We start from the raw sequence: 24,053 nt of genomic DNA on the forward strand, positions 1-24,053 counted from the left end.
GACCCATGGCAAACCAGGACACAGCATTCTACAGAGCCACAGCGATCCAGGAAACAGCATTCCAAAGACACATTGTTCTCCAGGATACAGCATTCCAAAGAGCAACAGGGTACCAGGATACCGCATTCCAAAGACCCATAGCGCTTCAGGATACAGCATTCCAAAGACCCATTGCGCTCCCGGATACAGCATTCCAAAGCGCCACAATGCTCCAGGATACAGCTTTCCAAAAGACCCATAGCGCTCCAGGATACAGCATTCCAAAAAGACACAGCGTTCCAGGATACAGCATTCCAAGGAGCCACAGCACTCCAGGATACAGCATTCCAAAGACCCATAGTGCTCCAGGATACAGCAATCCAAAAAGACACAGCGATCCAGGATACAGCATTCCAACGAGATACAGCACTCCAGGATACAGCATTCCAAAAAGACACAGCGCTCCAGGATACAGCATTCCAAAGACCCTTAGTGCTCCAGGATACAGCATTCCAAAGAGCCACAGCATTCCATGATACAGCATTCCAAAGACCGACAGTGCTCCAGGACACAGCCTTCCAAAGAGCCACAGCGCTCCAGGATACAGCATTCCAAAGACCCACAGCACTTGAGGATACAGCATTCCAAACAGCCACAGCGCTGCATGTTACAACATTCCAAAACCACATAGCACTCCAGGATACAGCATTCGAAATTGCCACAAAACTCCAGGATACAGCATTCCAAAGAGCCACAGCGGTGCAAGATATAGCATTCCAATGACCCATTGTGCTCCAGGATACATCATTGCAAAGAACCATAGCGCTCCAGGATACAGCATTCCTAAGAGCCACAGCACTCCAGGATACAACATTCCAAAGAACTACAGCGCTCCAGGATACAGCATTCCAAAGACCCATAGAGCTCCAGGGTACAGCATTTCAAAGAGCCACAGCGTTAGAGGATACTGCATTCCAAAGACACGTACTGCTCCAGGAAACAGCATCCAAAGAGCCACAGCGCTCCAGGATACAACATTCCAAAACCTACAGCGCTCCAGGATACAGCATTCCAAGGACCCATAGCGCTTCAGGATACAGCATTCCAAAGACTCATAGCCCTCCAGGATACAGCATTCCAAAGACCCATAGCGCTCCAGGATATAGCATTCCAAACAGCCATAGCTCTCCAGGATATAGCATTCCAAAGACCCATAGCACTCCAGGATACAGCATTCCCAAGTCCCATCGCGTTCCAGGATACAGCATTCCGAAGACCCATAGCGCTCCAAGATACAGCATTCCAAAAAGCCACAGCGCTCCAGGATACAGCATTCCAAAGACACATAGTGCGCCAGGGCACAGCATTCCAAAGACGCACAGCACTCCAGGATACGGCATTCCAAAGACTCACAGCACTCCAGGATACAGCATTCCAAAGACACATAGCACTCCAGGGTACAGCATTCCAAAGACCCATAGCGCTCCTGGATACAGCATTCCAAAAGACCCATAGCTCTCCAAGATACAGCATACCAAAGAGCCACAGTGCTCCAGGTTACAGCATTCCAAAAAGCCACAGCATTCCAGGATACAGCATTCCAAAGACCCATAGCACACCAGGATACAGCATTCCTAAGCGCCACAATGCTCCAGGAAAAAGAATTCCAAATGACCCATAGCGCTCCTGGATACAGCATTCCAAAAGACCCATAGCGCTCCAAGATACAGCATTCCAAAGACACATACTGCTCCAGGAAACAGCATCCCAAAGAGCCACAGCACTCCAGCATACAACATTCCAAAACCTACAGCGCTCCTGGATACAGCATTCCAAGGACCCATAGCGCTTCAGAATACAGCATTCCAAAGACCCATAGCCCTCCAGGATACAGCATTCCAAAGACCCATAGTGCTCCACGATACAGCATTCCAAAAGACCCATAGTGCTCCAAGATACAGCATTCCAAAGAGCCACAGTACACAAGGATACTGCATTCCAAAGAGACACAGCACTCCAGGATAAAGCATTCTAAATACCCATAGCACTCCAGGATAAAGCATTGCAAAGATCCACAGCGCTCCAGCAAACAGCATTCCAAAGACCCATAGTGCTCCAGGATACAGCATTCCAAAGAGCAACAGTGTTACAGGATACAGCATTCCAAAGACCCATAGCGCTCCTGGATACAGCATTCCAAAGACCCATTGCGCTCAGAGATACAGCATTCCAAAGAGCCACAGCGCTCCAGGATACTGCATTCCAAAGAGCCATAGCGCTCCAGGATACAGCATTCCACGGAGCCGCAGAACTCCAGGATACAGCATTCCATAGACACATTGCACTCCAGGATACAGCATTCCAAAAATACACAGCGCTCCAGGATACAGCATTCCAATGACCCACAGCACTCCAGGATACAGCATTCCACAGACCCATAGTGCTCCAGGATACAGCTTTCCAAAGACCCACAGCCCTCCACGATACAGCATTAGAAAAGACCCATAACGATCCAAGGTACAGCATTCCAAAGAGCCACAGTGCACAAGGATACAGCATTCCAAAGAGCCTCAGCACTCCAGGATAGAGCATTCCATACACCCATTGCACTCCAGGATACAGCCTTCCAAAGACCCATTGCGTTCCCGGATACAGCATTCCAAAGCGCCACAATGCTCCAGGATACAGCTTTCCAAATGACCCATAGCGCTCCAGGATACAGCATTCCAAAAAGACACAGCGTTCGAGGATACAGCATTCCAAGGAGCCACAGCACTCCAGGATACAGCATTCCAAAGACCCATAGTGCTCCAGGATACAGCAATCCAAAAAGACACAGCGATCCAGGATACAGCATTCCAACGAGCCACAGCACTCCAGGATACAGCATTCCAAAGACCCATTGCGCTCCAGGATACAGCATTCCAAATGACCCATAGCGCTCCAGGATACAGCATTCCAAAAAGACACAGCGATCCAGGAAACAGCATTCCAAAGACCCTTAGTGCTCCAGGATACAGCATTCCAAAGAGCCGCAGCATTCCATGATACAGCATTCCAAAGACCGACAGTGCTCCAGGACAAAGCCTTCCAAAAAGCCACAGCGCTCCAGGATACAGCATTCCAAAGACCCACAGCACTTGAGGATACAGCATTCCAAACAGCCACAGCGCTGCATGTTACAACATTCCAAAACCACATAGCACTCCAGGATACAGCATTCGAAAGTGCCACAACACACCAGGATACAGCATTCCAAAGAGCCACAGCGGTGCAAGATATAGCATTCCAATGACCCATTGTGCTCCAGGATACATCATTGCAAAGAACCATAGCGCTCCAGGATACAGCATTCCTAACAGCCACAGCACTCCAGGATACAACATTCCAAAGAACTACAGCGCTCCAGGATACAGCATTCCAAAGACCCATAGAGCTCCAGGGTACAGCATTTCAAAGAGCCACAGCGTTACAGGATACTGCATTCCAAAGACACGTACTGCTCCAGGAAACAGCATCCAAAGAGCCACAGCGCTCCAGGATACAACATTTCAAAACCTACAGCGCTCCAGGATATGGCATTCCAAAGACCCATAGCGCTCCAGGATATAGCATTCCAAACAGCCATAGCTCTCCAGGATATAGCATTCCAAAGACCCATAGCACTCCAGGATACAGCATTCCCAAGTCCCATCGCGTTCCAGGATACAGCATTCCGAAGACCCATAGCGCTCCAAGATACAGCATTCCAAAAAGCCACAGCGCTCCAGGATACAGCATTCCAAAGACACATAGCGCTCTAGGATACAGCATTCCAAAGACACATAGTGCGCCAGGGCACAGCATTCCAAAGACGCACAGCACTCCACGATACGGCATTCCAAAGACTCACAGCACTCCAGGATACAGCATTCCAAAGACACATAGCACTCCAGGGTACAGCATTCCAAAGACCCATAGCGCTCCTGGATACAGCATTCCAAAAGACCCATAGCGCTCCAAGATACAGCATACCAAAGAGCCACAGTGCTCCAGGTTACAGCATTCCAAAAAGCCACAGCATTCCAGGATACAGCATTCCAAAGACCCATAGCACACCAGGATACAGCATTCCTAAGCGCCACAATGCTCCAGGAAAAAGAATTCCAAATGACCCATAGCGCTCCTGGATACAGCATTCCAAAAGACCCATAGCGCTCCAAGATACAGCATTCCAAAGACACATACTGCTCCAGGAAACAGCATCCCAAAGAGCCACAGCACTCCAGCATACAACATTCCAAAACCTACAGCGCTCCTGGATACAGCATTCCAAGGACCCATAGCGCTTCAGAATACAGCATTCCAAAGACCCATAGCCCTCCAGGATACAGCATTCCAAAGACCCATAGTGCTCCACGATACAGCATTCCAAAAGACCCATAGTGCTCCAAGATACAGCATTCCAAAGAGCCACAGTACACAAGGATACTGCATTCCAAAGAGACACAGCACTCCAGGATAAAGCATTCTAAATACCCATAGCACTCCAGGATAAAGCATTGCAAAGATCCACAGCGCTCCAGGAAACAGCATTCCAAAGACCCATAGTGCTCCAGGATACAGCATTCCAAAGAGCAACAGTGTTACAGGATACAGCATTCCAAAGACCCATAGCGCTCCTGGATACAGCATTCCAAAGACCCATTGCGCTCAGAGATACAGCATTCCAAAGAGTCACAGCGCTCCAGGATACTGCATTCCAAAGAGCCATAGCGCTCCAGAATACAGCATTCGAAAGTCCCATAGTGCTCCAGGACACAGCATTCCAAAACACACAGCGCCCCAGAATACAGCATTCCAAAGACTCACAGCACTCCAGGATACAGCATTCCAAAGAACCATAGAACTCCAGGGTACAGCATTCCAAAGACCCATACCGCTCCAGGATACAGCATTCCACGGAGCCGCAGAACTCCAGGATACAGCATTCCATAGACACATTGCACTCCAGGATACAGCATTCCAAAAATACACAGCGCTCCAGGATACAGCATTCCAATGACCCACAGCACTCCAGGATACAGCATTCCACAGACCCATAGTGCTCCAGGATACAGCTTTCCAAAGACCCACAGCCCTCCACGATACAGCATTAGAAAAGACCCATAGCGATCCAAGGTACAGCATTCCAAAGAGCCACAGTGCACAAGGATACAGCATTCCAAAGAGCCTCAGCACTCCAGGATAGAGCATTCCATAGACCCATTGCACTCCAGGATACAGCCTTCCAAAGACCCATTGCGTTCCCGGATACAGCATTCCAAAGCGCCACAATGCTCCAGGATACAGCTTTCCAAATGACCCATAGCGCTCCAGGATACAGCATTCCAAAAAGACACAGCGTTCGAGGATACAGCATTCCAAGGAGCCACAGCACTCCAGGATACAGCATTCCAAAGACCCATAGTGCTCCAGGATACAGCAATCCAAAAAGACACAGCGATCCAGGATACAGCATTCCAACGAGCCACAGCACTCCAGGATACAGCATTCCAAAGACCCATTGCGCTCCAGGATACAGCATTCCAAATGACCCATAGCGCTCCAGGATACAGCATTCCAAAAAGACACAGCGCTCCAGGATACAGCATTCCAAAGACCCTTAGTGCTCCAGGATACAGCATTCCAAAGAGCCGCAGCATTCCATGATACAGCATTCCAAAGACCGACAGTGCTCCAGGACAAAGCCTTCCAAAAAGCCACAGCGCTCCAGGATACAGCATTCCAAAGACCCACAGCACTTGAGGATACAGCATTCCAAACAGCCACAGCGCTGCATGTTACAACATTCCAAAACCACATAGCACTCCAGGATACAGCATTCGAAAGTGCCACAACACACCAGGATACAGCATTCCAAACAGCCACAGCGGTGCAAGATATAGCATTCCAATGACCCATTGTGCTCCAGGATACATCATTGCAAAGAACCATAGCGCTCCAGGATACAGCATTCCTAAGAGCCACAGCACTCCAGGATACAACATTCCAAAGAACTACAGCGCTCCAGGATACAGCATTCCAAAGACCCATAGAGCTCCAGGGTACAGCATTTCAAAGAGCCACAGCGTTACAGGATACTGCATTCCAAAGACACGTACTGCTCCAGGAAACAGCATCCAAAGAGCCACAGCGCTCCAGGATACAACATTTCAAAACCTACAGCGCTCCAGGATATGGCATTCCAAGGACCCATAGCGCTTCAGGATACAGCATTCCAGAGACTCATAGCCCTCCAGGATACAGCATTCCAAAGACCCATAGCGCTCAAGGATATAGCATTCCAAACAGCCATAGAGCTCCAGGATATAGCATTCCAAAGACCCATAGCGCTCCACGATACAGCATTCCCAAGTCCCATCGCGTTCCAGGATGCAGAATTCCAAAGACACTTAGCGCTCCAGGATACAACATTCCAAAGACACATAGTGCGCCAGGGCACAAGCAATCCAAAGACGCACAGCACTCCAGGATACGGCATTCCAAAGACTCACAGCACTCCAGGATACAGCATTCCAAAGACCCATAGCGCTGCTGGATACAGAATTCCAAAAGACCCATAGCGCTCCAAGATACAGCATACCAAAGAGACACAGTGCTCCAGGTTACAGCATTCCAAAAAGCCACAGCACTCCAGGATACAGCATTCCAAAGACCCATAGCACTCCAGGATACAGCATTCCAAAGCACCACAATGCTCCAGGAAAAAGAATTCCAAATGACCCATAGCGCTCCTGGATACAGCATTCCAAAAGACCCATAGCGCTCCAAGATACAGCATTCCAAAGACACATACTGCTCCAGGAAACAGCATCCCAAAGAGCCACAGCACTCCAGGATACCACATTCCAAAACCTACAGCTCTCCTGGATACAGCATTCCAAGGACCCATAGCGCTTCAGGATACAGCATTCCAAAGACCCATAGCCCTCCAGGATACAGCATTCCAAAGACCAATAGTGCTCCAAGATACAGCACTCCAAAGAGCCACAGTACACAAGGATACAGCATTCCAAAGAGACACAGCACTCCAGGATAAAGCATTCTAAATACCCATAGCACTCCACGATAAAGCATTGCAAAGAACCATAGCGCTCCAGGAAACAGCATTCCAAAGACCCATAGTGATCCAGGATACAGCATTCCAAAGAGCAACAGTGTTACAGGATACAGCATTCCAAAGACCCATAGCGCTCAGGGATACAGCATTCCAAACAGCCACAGCACTCCATGATACTGCATTCCAAAGAGCCATAGCGCTCCAGAATACAGCATTCGAAAGTCCCATAGTGCTCCAGGACACAGCATTCCAAAACACACAGCGCCCCAGAATACAGCATTCCAAAGACTCACAGCACTCCAGGATACAGCATTACAAAGAACCATAGAACTCCAGGATACAGCATTCCATAGACCCATTGCACTCCAGGATACAGCATTCCAAAAATACACAGCGCTCCAGGATACAGCATTCCAATGACCCACAGCACTCCAGGATACAGCATTCCAAAGACCCATAGTGCTCCAGGATACAGCTTTCCAAAGACCCACAGCCCTCCACGATACAGCATTAGAAATGACCCTTTAGCGATCCAAGGTACAGCATTCCAAAGAGCCACAGTGCACAAGGATACAGCATTCCAAAGAGCCTCAGCAATCCAGGATAGGGCATTCCATAGACCCATTGCACTCCAGGATACAGCATTCCAAAGCGCCACAATGCTCCAGGATACAGCTTTCCAAATGACCCATAGCGATCCAGGATACAGCATTCCAAAAAGACACAGCGCTCCAGGATACAGCATTCCAAGGAACCACAGCGCTCCAAGGTACAGCTTTGCAAAGACCCATAGTGCTCCAGGATACAGCATTCCAAAGACCCATAGCACTCCATGATACAGCATTCCAAAAGACCCATAGCGTTCCAAGATACAGCATTCCAAAGAGCCACAGTGCACAAGGATACAGCATTTCAAAGAGCCACAGCACTCCAGGATACAGCATTCTAAAGACCCATGGCACACCAGGACACAGCATTCCACAGAGCCACAGCGATCCAGGAAACAGCAGTCCAAAGACACATTGTTCTCCAGGATACAGCATTCCAAAGAGCAACAGGGTACCAGGATACCGCATTCCAAAGACCCATAGCGCTCCAGGATACAGCATTGCAAAGACCCATTGCGCTCCCGGATACAGCATTCCAAAGCGCCACAATGCTCCAGGATACAGCTTTCCAAATGACCCATAGCGCTCCAGGATACAGCATTCCAAAAAGACACAGCGTTCCAGGATACAGCATTCAAAGGAGCCACAGCACTCCAGGATACAGCATTCCAAAGACCCATAGTGCTCCAGGATTCAGCAATCCAAAAAGACACAGCGATCCAGGATACAGCATTCCAACGAGCCACAGCACTCCAGGATACAGCATTCCAAAGACCCATTGCGCTCCAGGATACAGCATTCCAATTGACCCATAGCGCTCCAGGATACAGCATTCCAAAAAGACACAGAGCTCCAGGATACAGCATTCCAAAGACCCTTAGTGCTCCAGGATACAGCATTCCAAAGAGCCACAGCATTCCAGGATACAGCATTCCAAAGACCGACAGTGCTCCAGGACACAGCCTTCCAAAGATCCACAGCACTCCAGGATACAGCATTCCAAAGACCCACAGCACTTGAGGATACAGCATTCCAAACAGCCACAGCGCTGCATGTTACAACATTCCAAAACCACATAGCACTCCAGGATACAGCATTCGAAAGTGCCACAACACACCAGGATACAGCATTCCAAACAGCCACAGCGGTGCAAGATATAGCATTCCAATGACCCATTGTGCTCCAGGATACATCATTGCAAAGAACCATAGCGCTCCAGGATACAGCATTCCTAAGAGCCACAGCACTCCAGGATACAACAATCCAAAGAACTACAGCGCTCCAGGATACAGCATTCCAAAGACCCATAGAGCTCCAGGGTACAGCATTTCAAAGAGCCACAGTGTTACAGGACACTGAATTCCAAAGACACGTACTGCTCCAGGAAACAGCATCCAAAGAGCCACAGCGCTCCAGGATACAACATTCCAAAACCTACAGCGTTCCAGGATACAGCATTCCAAGGACCCATAGCGCTTCAGGATACAGCATTCCAAAGACTCATAGCCCTCGAGGATATAGCATTCCAAAGACACATAGCACTCCAGGGTACAGCATTCCAAAGACCCATAGCGATCCTGGATACAGCATTCCAAAAGACCCATAGCGTTCCAAGATACAGCATACCAAAGAGCCACAGTGCTACAGGTTTCAGCATTCAAAAAGCCACAGCACTACGGGATACAGCATTCCAAAGACCCATAGCAATCCAGGATACAGCATTCCAAAGCGCCACAATGCTCCAGGAAAAAGAATTCCAAATGACCCATAGCGCTCCTGGATACAGCATTCCAAAAGACCTATAGCGCTCCAAGAAACAGCATTCCAAAGATACATAGTGCTCCAGGAAACAGCATCCCAATGAGCCACAGCACTCCAGGATACAACATTCCAAAACCTACAGCGCTCCTGGATACAGCATTCCAAGGACCCACAGCGCTCCAGGATACTGCATTCCAAAGAGCCATAGCGCTCCAGAATACAGCATTCGAAAGTCCCATAGTGCTCCAGGACACAGCATTCCAAAACACACAGCGCCCCAGAATACAGCATTCCAAAGACTCACAGCACTCCAGGATACAGCATTCCAAAGAACCATAGAACTCCAGGGTACAGCATTCCAAAGACCCATAGCGCTCCAGGATACAGCATTCCAAGGAGCCGCAGAACTCCAGGATACAGCATTCCATAGACACATTGCACTCCAGGATACAGCATTCCAAAAATACACAGCGCTCCAGGATACAGCATTCCAATGACCCACAGCACTCCAGGATACAGCATTCCAAAGACCCACAGCACTTGAGGATACAGCATTCCAAACAGCCACAGAGCTGCATGTTACAACATTCCAAAACCACATAGCACTCCAGGATACAGCATTCGAAAGTGCCACAAAACTCCAGGATACAGCATTCCAAAGAGCCACAGCGGTGCAAGATATAACATTCCAATGACCCATTGTGCTCCAGGATACATCATTGCAAAGAACCATAGCGCTCCAGGATACAGCATTCCTAAGAGCCACAGCACTCCAGGATACAACATTCCAAAGAACTACAGCGCTCCAGGATACAGCATTCCAAAGACCCATAGAGCTCCAGGGAACAGCATTTCAAAGAGCCACAGCGTTACAGGATACTGCATTCCAAAGACACGTACTGCTCCAGGAAACAGCATCCAAAGAGCCACAGCGCTCCAGGATACAACATTCCAAAACCTACAGCGCTCCAGGATACAGCATTCCAAGGACCCATAGCGCTTCAGGATACAGCATTCCAAAGACTCATAGCCCTCCAGGATACAGCATTCCAAAGACCCATAGCGCTCCAGGATATAGCATTCCAAACAACCATAGCGCTCCAGGATATAGCATTCCAAAGACCCATAGCACTCCAGGGTACAGCATTCCCAAGTCCCATCGCGTTCCAGGATACAGCATTCCGAAACCCATAGCGCTCCAAGATACAGCATTCCAAAAAGCCACAGCTCTCCAGGATACAGCATTCCAAAGACACATAGCGCTCCAGGATACAGCATTCCAAAGACACATAGTGCGCCAGGGCACAAGCATTCCAAAGACGCACAGCACTCCAGGATACGGCATTCCAAAGACTCACAGCACTCCAGGATACAGCATTCCAAAGACCCATAGCACTCCAGGGTACAGCATTCCAAAGACCCATAGAGCTCCAGGATACAGCATTCCAAAAGACCCACAGCATTCCATGATACAGCATTCCAGAGAGCCTCAGTGCTCCAGGATGCAGCATTCCAAAAAGCCACAGCACTCCAGGATAGAACATTCCAAAGACCCATAGCACACCAGGATACAGCATTCCAAAGCGCCACAATGCTCCAGGAAAAAGAATTCCAAATGACCCATAGCGCTCCTGGATACAGCATTCCAAAAGACCCATAGCGCTCCAAGATACAGCATTCCAAAGACACATACTGCTCCAGGAAACAGAATCCCAAAGAGCCACAGCACTCCAGCATACAACATTCCAAAACCTACAGCGCTCCTGGATACAGCATTCCAAGGACCCATAGCGCTTCAGAATACAGCATTCCAAAGACCCATAGCCCTCCAGGATACAGCATTCCAAAGACCCATAGCGCTCCACGATACAGCATTCCAAAAGACCCATAGTGCTCCAAGATACAGCATTCCAAAGAGCCACAGTCCACAAGGATACTGCATTCCAAAGAGACAGAGCACTCCAGGATAAAGCCTTCTAAATACCCATAGCACTCCACGATAAAGCATTGCAAAGATCCACAGCGCTCCAGGAAACAGCATTCCAAAGACCCATAGTGCTCCAGGATACAGCATTCCAATGAGCAACAGTGTTACAGGATACAGCATTCCAAAGACCCATAGCGCTCCAGGATACAGCATTCCAAAGACCCATTGCGCTCAGAGATACAGCATTCCAAAGAGCCACAGCGCTCCAGGATACTGCATTCCAAAGAGCCATAGCGCTCCAGAATACAACATTCGAAAGTCCCATAGTGCTCCAGGACACAGCATTCCAAAACACACAGCGCCCAGAATACAGCATTCAAAAGACTCCCAGCACTCCAGGATACAGCATTCCAAAGAACCATAGAACTCCAGGGTACAGCATTCCAAAGACCCATAGCGCTCCAGGATACAGCATTCCAAGGAGCCGCAGAACTCCAGGATACAGCATTCCATAGACACATTGCACTCCAGGACACAGCATTCCAAAAATACACAGCGCTCCAGGATACAGCATTCCAATGACCCACAGCACTCCAGGATACAGCATTCCACAGACCCATAGTGCTCCAGGATACAGCTTTCCAAAGACCCACAGCCCTCCACGATACAGCATTAGAAAAGACCCATAGCGATCCAAGGTACAACATTCCAAAGAGCCACAGTGCACAAGGATACAGCATTCCAAAGAGCCTCAGCACTCCAGGATAGAGCATTCCATAGACCCATTGCACTCCAGGATACAGCATTCCAAAGCGCCACAATGCTCCAGGGTACAGCATTCCAAATGACCCATAGCGATCCAGGATACAGCATTCCAAAAAGACACAGCGCTCCAGGATACAGCATTCCAAGGAACCACAGCGCTCCAAAGTACAGCATTCCAAAGACCCATAGCACACCATGATACAGCATTCCAAAAGACCCATAGCGTTCCAAGATACAGCATTCCAAAGAGCCACAGTGCACAAGGATACAGCATTTCAAAGAGCCACAGCACTCCAGGATACAGCATTCTAAAGACCCATGGCACACCAGGACACAGCATTCCACAGAGCCGCAGCGATCCAGGAAACAGCAGTCCAAAGACACATTGTTCTCCAGGATACAGCATTCCAAAAAGCAACAGGGTACCAGGATACCGCATTCCAAAGACCAATAGCACTCCAGGATACAGCTTTCCAAAGACCCATTGCGCTCCCGGATACAGCATTCCAAAGCGCCACAATGCTCCAGGATACAGCTTTCCAAATGACCCATAGCGCTCCAGGATACAGCATTCCAAAAAGACACAGCGTTCCAGGATACAGCATTCCAAGGAGCCACAGCACTCCAGGATACAGCATTCCAAAGACCCATAGTGCTCCGGGATACAGCAATCCAAAAAGACACAGCGATCCAGGATACAGCATTCCAACGAGCCACAGCACTCCAGGATACAGCATTCCAAAGACCCATTGCGCTCCAGGATACAGCATTCCAAATGACCCATAGCGCTCCAGGATACAGCATTCCAAAAAGACACAGCGCTCCAGGATACAGCATTCCAAAGACCCTTAGTGCTCCAGGATACAGCATTCCAAAGAGCCGCAGCATTCCATGATACAGCATTCCAAAGACCGACAGTGCTCCAGGAAAAAGCCTTCCAAAAAGCCACAGCGCTCCAGGATACAGCATTCCAAAGACCCACAGCACTTGAGGATACAGCATTCCAAACAGCCACAGCGCTGCAGGTTACAACATTCCAAAACCACATAGCACTCCAGGATACAGCATTCGAAAGTGCCACAACACTCCAGGATACAGCATTCCAAAGAGCCACAGCGGTGCAAGATATAGCATTCCAATGACCCATTGTGCTCCAGGATACATCATTGCAAAGAACCATAGCGCTCCAGGATACAGCATTCCTAAGAGCCACAGCACTCCAGGATACAACATTCCAAAGAACTACAGCGCTCCAGGATACAGCATTCCAAACACCCATAGAGCTCCAGGGTACAGCATTTCAAAGAGCCACAGCGTTACAGGATACTGCATTCCAAAGACACGTACTGCTCCAGGAAACAGCATCCAAAGAGCGACAGCGCTCCAGGATACAACATTCCAAAACCTACAGCGCTCCAGGATACAGCATTCCAAGGACACATAGCGCTTCAGGATACAGCTTTCCAAAGACTCATAGCCCTCCAGGATACAGCATTCCAAAGACCCATAGCGCTCAAGGATATAGCATTCCAAACAGCCATAGAGCTCCAGGATATAGCATTCCAAAGACCCATAGCACTACAGGATACAGCATTCCCAAGTCCCATCGCCTGCCAGGATACAGCATTCCAAAGACACATAGCGCTCCCGGATACAGCATTCCAAAGACACATAGTGTGCCAGGGCACAAGCATTCCAAAGACGCACAGCACTCCAGGATACGGCATTCCAAAGACTCACAGCACTCCAGGATACAGCATTCCAAAGACCCATAGCGCTCCTGGATACAGCATTCCAAAAGACCCATAGCGCTCCAAGATACAGCATTGCAAAGAGCCACAGTGCTCCAGGATACAGCATGCCAATCAGCCACAGCACTCCAGGATACAGCATTCCAAAGACCCATAGCACTCCAGGATACAGCATTCCAAAGCACCACAATGCTCCAGGAAAAAGAATTCCAAATGACCCATAGCGCTCCTGGATACAGCATTCCAAAAGACCCGTAGCGCTCCAAGATACAGCATTCCAAAGACACATACTGCTCCAGGAAACAGCATCCCAAAGAGCCACAGCACTCCAGGATACAACATTCCAAAACCTACAGCGCTCCTGGATACAGCATTCCAAGGACCCATAGCGCTTCAGGATACAGCTTTCCAAAGACCCATAGCCCTCCAGGATACAGCATTCCAAAGACCAATAGCGCTCCACGATACAGCATTCCAAAAGACCCATAGTGCTCCAAGATACAGCACTCCAAAGAGCCACAGTACACAAGGATACAGCATTCCAAAGAGATACAGCACTCCAGGATAAAGCATTCTAAATACCCATAGCACTCCACGATAAAGCATTGCAAAGAACCACAGCGCTCCAGGAAACAGCATTCCAAAGACCCATAGTGCTCCAGGATACAGCATTCCAAAGAGCAACAGTGTTACAGGATACAGCATTCCAAAGACCCATAGCGCTCAGGGATACAGCATTCCCAACAGCCACAGCGCTCCAGGATACTGCATTCCAAAGAGCCATAGCGCTCCAAAATACAGCATTCGAAAGTCCCATAGTGCTCCAGGACACAGCATTCCAAAACACACAGCGCCCCAGAATACAGCATTCCAAAGACTCACAGCACTCCAAGATACAGCATTACAAAGAACCATAGAACTCCAGGATACAGCATTCCATAGACCCATTGAACTCCAGGATACAGCATTCCAAAAATACACAGCGCTCCAGGATACAGCATTCCAATGACCCACAGCACTCCAGGATACAGCATTCCAAAGACCCATAGTGCTCCAGGATACAGCTTTCCAAAGACCCACAGCCCTCCACGATACAGCATTAGAAAAGAACCTTTAGCGATCCAAGGTACAGCATTCCAAAGAGCCACAGTGCACAAGGATACAGCATTCCAAAGAGCCTCAGCACTCCAGGATAGGGCATTCCATAGACCCATTGCACTCCAGGATACAGCATTCCAAAGCGCCACAATGCTCCAGGATACAGCTTTCCAAATGACCCATAGCGATCCAGGATACAGCATTCCAAAAAGACACAGCGGTCAAGGATACAGCATTCCAAGGAACCACAGCGCTCCAAGGTACAGCTTTCCAAAGACCCATAGTGCTCCAGAATACAGCATTCCAAAGACCCATAGCACTCCATGATACAGCATTCCAAAAGACCCATAGCGTTCCAAGATACAGCATTCCAAAGAGCCACAGTGCACAAGGATACAGCATTTCAAAGAGCCACAGCACTCCAGGATACAGCATTCTAAAGACCCATGGCACACCAGGACACAGCATTCCACAGAGCCACAGCGATCCAGGAAACAGCAGTCCAAAGACACATTGTTCTCCAGGATACAGCATTCCAAAGAGCAACAGGGTACCAGGATACCGCATTCCAAAGACCCATAGCGCTCCAGGATACAGCATTCCAAAGACCCAATGCGCTCCCGGATACAGCATTCCAAAGCGCCACAATGCTCCAGGATACAGCTTTCCAAATGACCCATAGCGCTCCAGGATACAGCATTCCAAAAAGACACAGCGTTCCAGGATACAGCATTCCAGGGAGCCACAGCACTCCAGGATACAGCATTCCAAAGACCCATAGTGCTCCAGGATACAGCAATCCAAAAAGACACAGCGATCCAGGATACAGCATTCCAACGAGCCACAGCACTCCAGGATACAGCATTCCAAAGACCCATTGCGCTCCAGGATACAGCATTCCTAATGACCCATAGCGCTCCAGGATACAGCATTCCAAAAAGACACAGCGCTCCAGGATACAGCATTCCAAAGACCCTTAGTGCTCCAGGATGCAGCATTCCAAAGAGCCGCAGCATTCCATGATACATCATTCCAAAGACCGACAGTGCTCCAGGACAAAGCCTTCCAAAAAGCCACAGCGCTCCAGGATACAGCATTCCAAAGACCCACAGCACTTGAGGATACAGCATTCCAAACAGCCACAGCGCTGCATGTTACAAAATTCCAAAACCACATAGCACTCCAGGATACAGCATTCGAAAGTGCCACAACACTCCAGGATACAGCATTCCAAAGAGCCACAGCGGTGCAAGATATAGCATTCCAATGACCCATTGTGCTCCAGGATACATCATTGCAAATAACCATAGCGCTCCAGGATACAGCATTCCTAAGAGCCACAGCACTCCAGGATACAACATTCCAAAGAGCAACAGTGTTACAGGATACAGCATTCCAAAGACCCATAGCGCTCAGGGATACAGCATTCCCAACAGCCACAGCGCTCCAGGATACTGCATTCCAAAGAGCCATAGCGCTCCAAATTACAGCATTCGAAAGTCCCATAGTGCTCCAGGACACAGCATTCCAAAACACACAGCGCCCCAGAATACAGCATTCCAAAGACTCACAGCGCTCCAAGATACAGCATTACAAAGAACCATAGAACTCCAGGATACAGCATTCCATAGACTCATTGCACTCCAGGATACAGCATTCCAAAAATACACAGCGCTCCAGGATACAGCATTCCAATGACCCACAGCACTCCAGGATACAGCATTCCAAAGACCCATAGTGCTCCAGGATACAGCTTTCCAAAGACCCAATGCGCTCCCGGATACAGCATTCCAAAGCGCCACAATGCTCCAGGATACAGCTTTCCAAATGACCCATAGCGCTCCAGGATACAGCATTCCAAAAAGACACAGCGTTCCAGGATACAGCATTCCAGGGAGCCACAGCACTCCAGGATACAGCATTCCAAAGACCCATAGTGCTCCAGGATACAGCAATCCAAAAAGACACAGCGATCCAGGATACAGCATTCCAACGAGCCACAGCACTCCAGGATACAGCATTCCAAAGAGCCACAATGCCCCAGGATACAGCATTCCAAATGACCCATAGCGCTCCAGGATACAGCATGCTTTAGAGACACAGCGCTACAGGATACAGCATTCCAAAGAGCCAACGCACTCCAGGATACAGCATTCCAAAGACCCATAGTGCTCCAGGATACAGCTTTCCAAAGACCCACAGCCCTCCATGATACAGCATTAGAAAAGACCCTTTAGCGATCCAAGGTACAGCATTCCAAAGAGCCACAGTGCACAAGGATACAGCATTCCAAAGAGCCTCAGCACTCCAGGATAGGGCATTCCATAGACCCATTGCACTCCAGGATACAGCATTCCAAAGCGCCACAATGCTCCAGGATACAGCTTTCCAAATGACCCATAGCGATCCAGGATACAGCATTCCAAAAAGACACAGCGCTCCAGGATACAGCATTCCAAGGAACCACAGCGCTCCAAGGTACAGCTTTCCAAAGACCCATAGTGCTCCAGGATACAGCATTCCAAAGACCCATAGCACTCCATGATACAGCATTCCAAAAGACCCATAGCGTTCCAAGATACAGCATTCCAAAGAGCCACAGTGCACAAGGATACAGCATTTCAAAGAGCCACAGCACTCCAGGATACAGCATTCTAAAGACCCATGGCACACCAGGACACAGCATTCCACAGAGCCACAGCGATCCAGGAAACAGCAGTCCAAAGACACATTGTTCTCCAGGATACAGCATTCCAAAGAGCAACAGGGTACCAGGATACCGCATTCCAAAGACCCATAGCGCTCCAGGATACAGCATTCCAAAGACGCAATGCGCTCCCGGATACAGCATTCCAAAGCGCCACAATGCTACAGCTTTCCAAATGACCCAGAGCGCTCCAGGATACAGCATTCCAAAAAGACACAGCGTTCCAGGATACAGCATTCCAAGGAGCCACAGCACTCCAGGATACAGCATTCCAAAGACCCATAGTGCTCCAGGATACAGCAATCCAAAAAGACACAGCGATCCAGGATACAGCATTCCAACGAGCCACAGTGCTCCAGGATACAGCATTCCAAACACCCATTGCGCTCCAGGATACAGCATTCCTAATGACCCATAGCGCTCCAGGATACAGCATTCCAAAAAGACACAGCGCTCCAGGATACAGCATTCCAAAGACCCTTAGTGCTCCAGGATACAGCATTCCAAAGAGCCGCAGCATTCCATGATACAGCATTCTAAAGAACGACAGTGCTCCAGGACAAAGCCTTCCAAAAAGCCACAGCGCTCCAGGATACAGCATTCCAAAGACCCACAGCACTTGAGGATACAGCATTCCAAACAGCCACAGCGCTGCATGTTACAACATTCCAAAACCACATAGCACTCCAGGATACAGCATTCGAAAGTGCCACAACACTCCAGGATACAGCATTCCAAAGAGCCACAGCGGTGCAAGATATAGCATTCCAATGACCCATTGTGCTCCAGGATACATCATTGCAAAGAACCATAGCGCTCCAGGATACAGCATTCCTAAGAGCCACAGCACTCCAGGATACAGCATTCCATAGACACATTGCACTCCAGGATACAGCATTCCAAAAATACACAGCGCTCCAGGATACAGCATTCCAATGACCCACAGCACTCCAGGATACAGCATTCCAAAGACTCATAGAGCTCCAGGATACAGCTTTCCAAAGACCCACAGCCCTCCAAGATACAGCATTAGAAAAGACCCATAGCGTTTCAAGGTACAGCAATCCAAAGAGCCACAGTGCACAAGGATACAGCATTCCAAACAGCCTCAGCTCTCCAGGATAGAGCATTCCATAGATCCATTGCGCTCCAGGATACAGCATTCCAAAGCGCCACAATGCTCCAGGATACAGCATTCCAAATGACCCATAGCGATCCAGGATACAGCATTCCAAAAAGACACAGCGCTCCAGGATATGTATTCCAATGAGCCACAGCGCTCCAGGATCCAGCATTCTAAAGACCCACAGCACTTGAGTATACAGCATTCCAAAGAGCCACAGCGCAGCATGATACAGCATTCAAAAGACACATAGCGCTCCAGGATACAGCATTCCAACGACCCACAACACTCCAGAATACAGCAATCCAAATAGCAACAGCACTCAGGATACAGCATTCCAATGAGCGACTCCGCTCCTGGATATAGCATTTCATTGACCAATTGTGCTCCAAGATACAGCATTCCAATGAGCCACAGCCCTTCAGGATACAGAATTCCAACGGCCTATAGCAGTCCAGGATACAGCATTCCAAAGAGCCACAGCACTCCAGGATACATCATTGCAAAGAACCAAAGCGCTCCAGGATACAGCATTCCTAAGAGCCACAGCACTCCAGGATACAACATCCAAAGACCTACAGCGCACCAGGATACAGCATTCCAAAGACCCATAGCGCTCCAGGGTACAGCATTACATAGAGCCACAGCGTTCCAGGATACTGCATTCCAAAGAAACATACTGTGAAGGAAAAAGCATCCCAAAGAGCCACAGCGCTCCAGGATACAAAATTCCAAAACCTACAGCGCTCCAGGATAAAGCATTCCAAAGAGCCACAGCACTCCAGGATACAGCATTCCAAAGACACATAGCGCTCCAGGATACAGCATTCCAAAGACCCACAGTGCACCAGGCCACAACATTACAAAGACCCAAAGCACTCCAGGATACAGCATTCCAAAGACTCACAGCACTCCAGCATACAGAATTCCAAAGAAACATAGCACTCCAAGGTACAGCATTCCAAATACCCAATGTGCTCCTGGATACAGCATTCCAAAACACCCATAGCGCTCCAAGATACAGCATTCCAAAGGGCCACAGCGTTCTAGGATACAGCATCGCAAAGAGCCACAGCTCTCCAGGATACAGCATTCCAAAGACCCATAGCCCTCCAGAATACAGAATTCCAAAGAGCCACAGCGTTCCAGGACAGAGCATTCCAAAGACCCATAGCGCTCCAGGATACAGCATTCCAAAGTCCCATAGTGCTCCAGGACAGAGCATTCCAAAGACCCAAAGCGCTCCAGGATACAGCATTACAAAGACTCACAGCACTCCAGGATACAGCATTCCAAAGACACATAGCACTCCAGGGTACAGCATTCCAAAGACCCATAGCACTCCATGATACAGCATTCCAAAAGACAGATAGCGCTCCAAGATACAGCATTCCAAAGAGCCACAGTGCACAAGGATACAGCATTATAAAGACCCATAACACACCAGGACACAGCATTCCAAAGAGCCACAGCGATCCAGGAAACAACATTCCAAAGACCCATAGTTCTCCAGGATACAGCATTCCAAAGAGCAACAGTGTTCTAGTATACCGCATTCCAAAGACCCATTGCGGTCCAGGATAAAGCATTCCAAAGACCCATTGCCCTCCAGGATACAGCATTCCAAAGTGCCACAATGCGCCAGGATACAGCTTTCCAAATGACCCATAGCGCTACAGGATACAGCATTCCAAAAAGACACAGCGATCCAGGATACAGCATTCCAAGGAGCCACAGCACTCCAGGATACAGCATACCAAAGACCCATTGCGCGCCAGGATACAGCATTCCAAATGACCCATAGCGCTCCAGGATACAGCATTCCAAAAAGACACAGCGCTCCAGGATACAGCATTCCAAGGATCCACAGCGCTCCAAGGTACAGCTTTCCAAAGACCCATAGTGCTCCAGGATACAGCATTCCAGAGAGCCACAGCATTCCATGACACAGCATTCCAAAGACCCACAGTGCTCCAGGTAACAGCCTACCAAAGAGCCACAGCGCTCCAGGATACAGCATTCCAAAGACCCACAGCATTGATGATAGAGCATTCTAAAGACCCACAGCGCTGCATGTTGCCACATTCTAAAGACACATAGCGCTCCAGGATACAGCATTCCAAAGAGCCACAACGCTCCAGGATACAGCAGACCAAAGCCCCATAGAGCTCCAGGGTACAGCATTTCAAAGAGCCACAGCATTCCAGGATATTGCATTCCAAAGGCCCCTACTGCTCCAGGAAACTGCATCCCAAAGAGCCACAGCGCTCCAGGATACAACATTCCAAAACCTACAGCGCTCCAGGATACAGCATTCCAAGGACCCATACCGCTTCAGGATACAGCATTCCAAAGAACCATAGCCCTCCAGGATACAGCACTCCAAAGATACATAGTACGCCAGGACACAGCATTCCAAAGACGCACAGCACTCCAGGATACGGCATTCCACAGACTCACAGCACTCCAGGATACAACATTCCAAAACCTACAGCGCTCCAGGATACAGCATTCCAAGGACCCATAGCGCTTCAGGATACAGCATTCCAAAGAACCATAGCCCTCCAGGATACAGCATTCCAAAGACACATAGTGCGCCAGGACACAGCATTCCAAAGACGCACAGCACTCCAGGATACGGCATTCCAAAGACTCACAGCACTCCAGGATACAACATTCCAAAGACACATAGCACTCCAGGGTACAGCATTCCAAAGACCCACAGCACTCCAGGATACATCATTCCAAAGACCCATAGCACTCCAGGATACAGCATTCCAAAGTGCCACAATGCTCCAGGATAAAGCATTCCAAATGAGCCATAGCGCTCCTGGATACAGCATTCCAAAAGACCCATAGCGCTCCAAGATACAGCATTCCAAAGAGCCACAGTGCTCCAGGTTACAGCATTCCAAAGAGCCACAGCGCTCCAGGATACAGCATTCCAAAGACCCACAGCACCTGAGGATACAGCATTCCAAAAAGCCACAGCGCTGCATGATACAGAATTCCAAAGACACATAGCTCTCCCGGATACAGCATTCCAAAGAGCCATAACGCTCCAGGATACAGCAATCCAAAGAGCCACAACGCTCCAGGATACAGCATTCCAAAGAGCCACAGCGCCCCGGGATATCCCATTCCAATGACCCATTGTGATCCACAATACAGCATTCCAATGACCCATAGGAAACTGCATTCCAGGATACAGCATTCCTAAGCGCCACAGCACTCCAGGATACAACATTCCTAAGACCTACAGCACTCCAGGATACAGCATTCCCAGGACCCATAGCGCTCCAGGATACAGCATTTCAAAGAGCTACAGCGTTCCAGGATACTGCATTCCAAAGACACATACTGCTCCAGGAAACAGCATCCCAAAGAGCCACAGCGCTCCAGGATATAACATTCCAAAACCTACAGTACTCCAGGATACAGCAATCCAAGGACCCATAGCGCTTCAGGACACAGCATTCCAAAGACCCATAGTGCTCCAGGATACAGCATTCCAAATAGCAACAGCGCTCCAGGATATAGCATTCCAAAGACCCATAGCCGTCCAGGATACAGCATTCCAAAGACCCATAGCGCTCCAGGATATAGCATTCCAAAGAGCCATAGCGCTCCAGGATATAGCATTTCAAAGACCCATAGCACTCCAGGATACAGCATTCCAAAGACCCATAGCACTCCAGGATACAGCATTCCAAAGCGCCACAATGTTCCAAGATACAGCATTCCAAACAGCCACAGTACACAAGGATACAGCATTCCAAAGAGCCACAGCACTCCAGGATAAAGCATTCTAAAGACCCATAGCACTCCACGATACAGCATTCCAAAGAACCACAGCGCTCCAGGAAACAGCATTCCAAAGACCCATAGTGCTCCAGGATACAGCATTCCAATGAGCAACAGTGTTACAGGATACAGCATTCCAAAGACCCAAAGCGCTCCAGGAAACAGTATTCCAATGACCCATTGCGCTCAGGGATACAGCATTCCAAAGACCCATAGAACTCCAGGGTACAGCATTCCAAAGACCCATAGCGCTCCAGGATACAGGATTCCAAGGAGCCGCAGCACTCCAGGATACAGCATTCCTTTAACACATTGCACTCCAGGATACAGCATTCCAAATTGCCACAATGCTCCAGGATGCAGCATTCCAAACGACCCTTAGCGCTCCAGGATACAGCATTCCAAAAATACAGAGCGCTCCAGGATACAGCATTCCAATGACCCACAGCACTCCAGGATACAGCAGTCCAAAGACCCATAGTGCTCCAGGATACAGCATTCCAAAGACCCACAGCGCTCCACGAGACAGCATTACAAAAAACCCTAGCACTCCAAGGTACAGCATTCTAAAGCGCCACAATGCTCCAGGATACAGCATTCCAAATGGCCCATACCGATCCAGGATACAGCATTCCAAAAATTCACAGAGATCCAGGATACAGTATTCCAAAGACCCACAGCACTTGAGTATACACCATTCCAAAGAGCCACAGCGCTGCATGATACAGCATTCAAAGGACACATAGCGCTCCAGGATGCAGCTTTCCAAAGAGCCACAGCGCTCCAGGATACAGCATTCCAAAGACCCACAGCACTTGATGATAGAGCGTTCCAAAGACCCACAGGGCTGCATGTTGCCACATTCCAAAGACACATAGCGCTCCAGGATACAGCATTCCAAAGAGCCACAACGCTCCAGGATACAGCAATCCAAAGAGTCACAGCGTTCCAGGATACAGCATTCCAAACAGCCACAGCGCTGCAAGATATAGCATTCCAACGACCCATTGTGCTCCAGGATACTCATTGCAAAGAACCATAGCGCTCCAGGGTACAGCATTCCTAAGAGCCACAGCACTCTAGGATCCAACATTCCAAAGAACTACAGCGCTCCAGGATACAGCATTCCAAAGCCCCATAGAGCTCCAGGGTAGAGCATTTCAAAGAGCCACAGCATTCCAGGATATTGCATTCCAAAGACCCCTACTGCTCCAGGAAACTGCATCCCAAAGAGCCACAGCGCTCCAGGATACAACATTCCAAAACCTACAGCGCTACAGGATACAGCATTCCAAGGACCCATAGCGCTTCAGGATACAGCATTCCAAAGAACCATAGCCCTCCAGGATACTGCATTCCAAAGACCCATAGCGCTCCAGGATATAGCATTCCAAAGACACATAGTGCGCCAGGACACAGCATTCCAAA

Source organism: Carcharodon carcharias, chromosome 14, assembly GCF_017639515.1.
Source record: "Carcharodon carcharias isolate sCarCar2 chromosome 14, sCarCar2.pri, whole genome shotgun sequence".
Classification (NCBI taxonomy): domain Eukaryota; kingdom Metazoa; phylum Chordata; class Chondrichthyes; order Lamniformes; family Lamnidae; genus Carcharodon; species Carcharodon carcharias.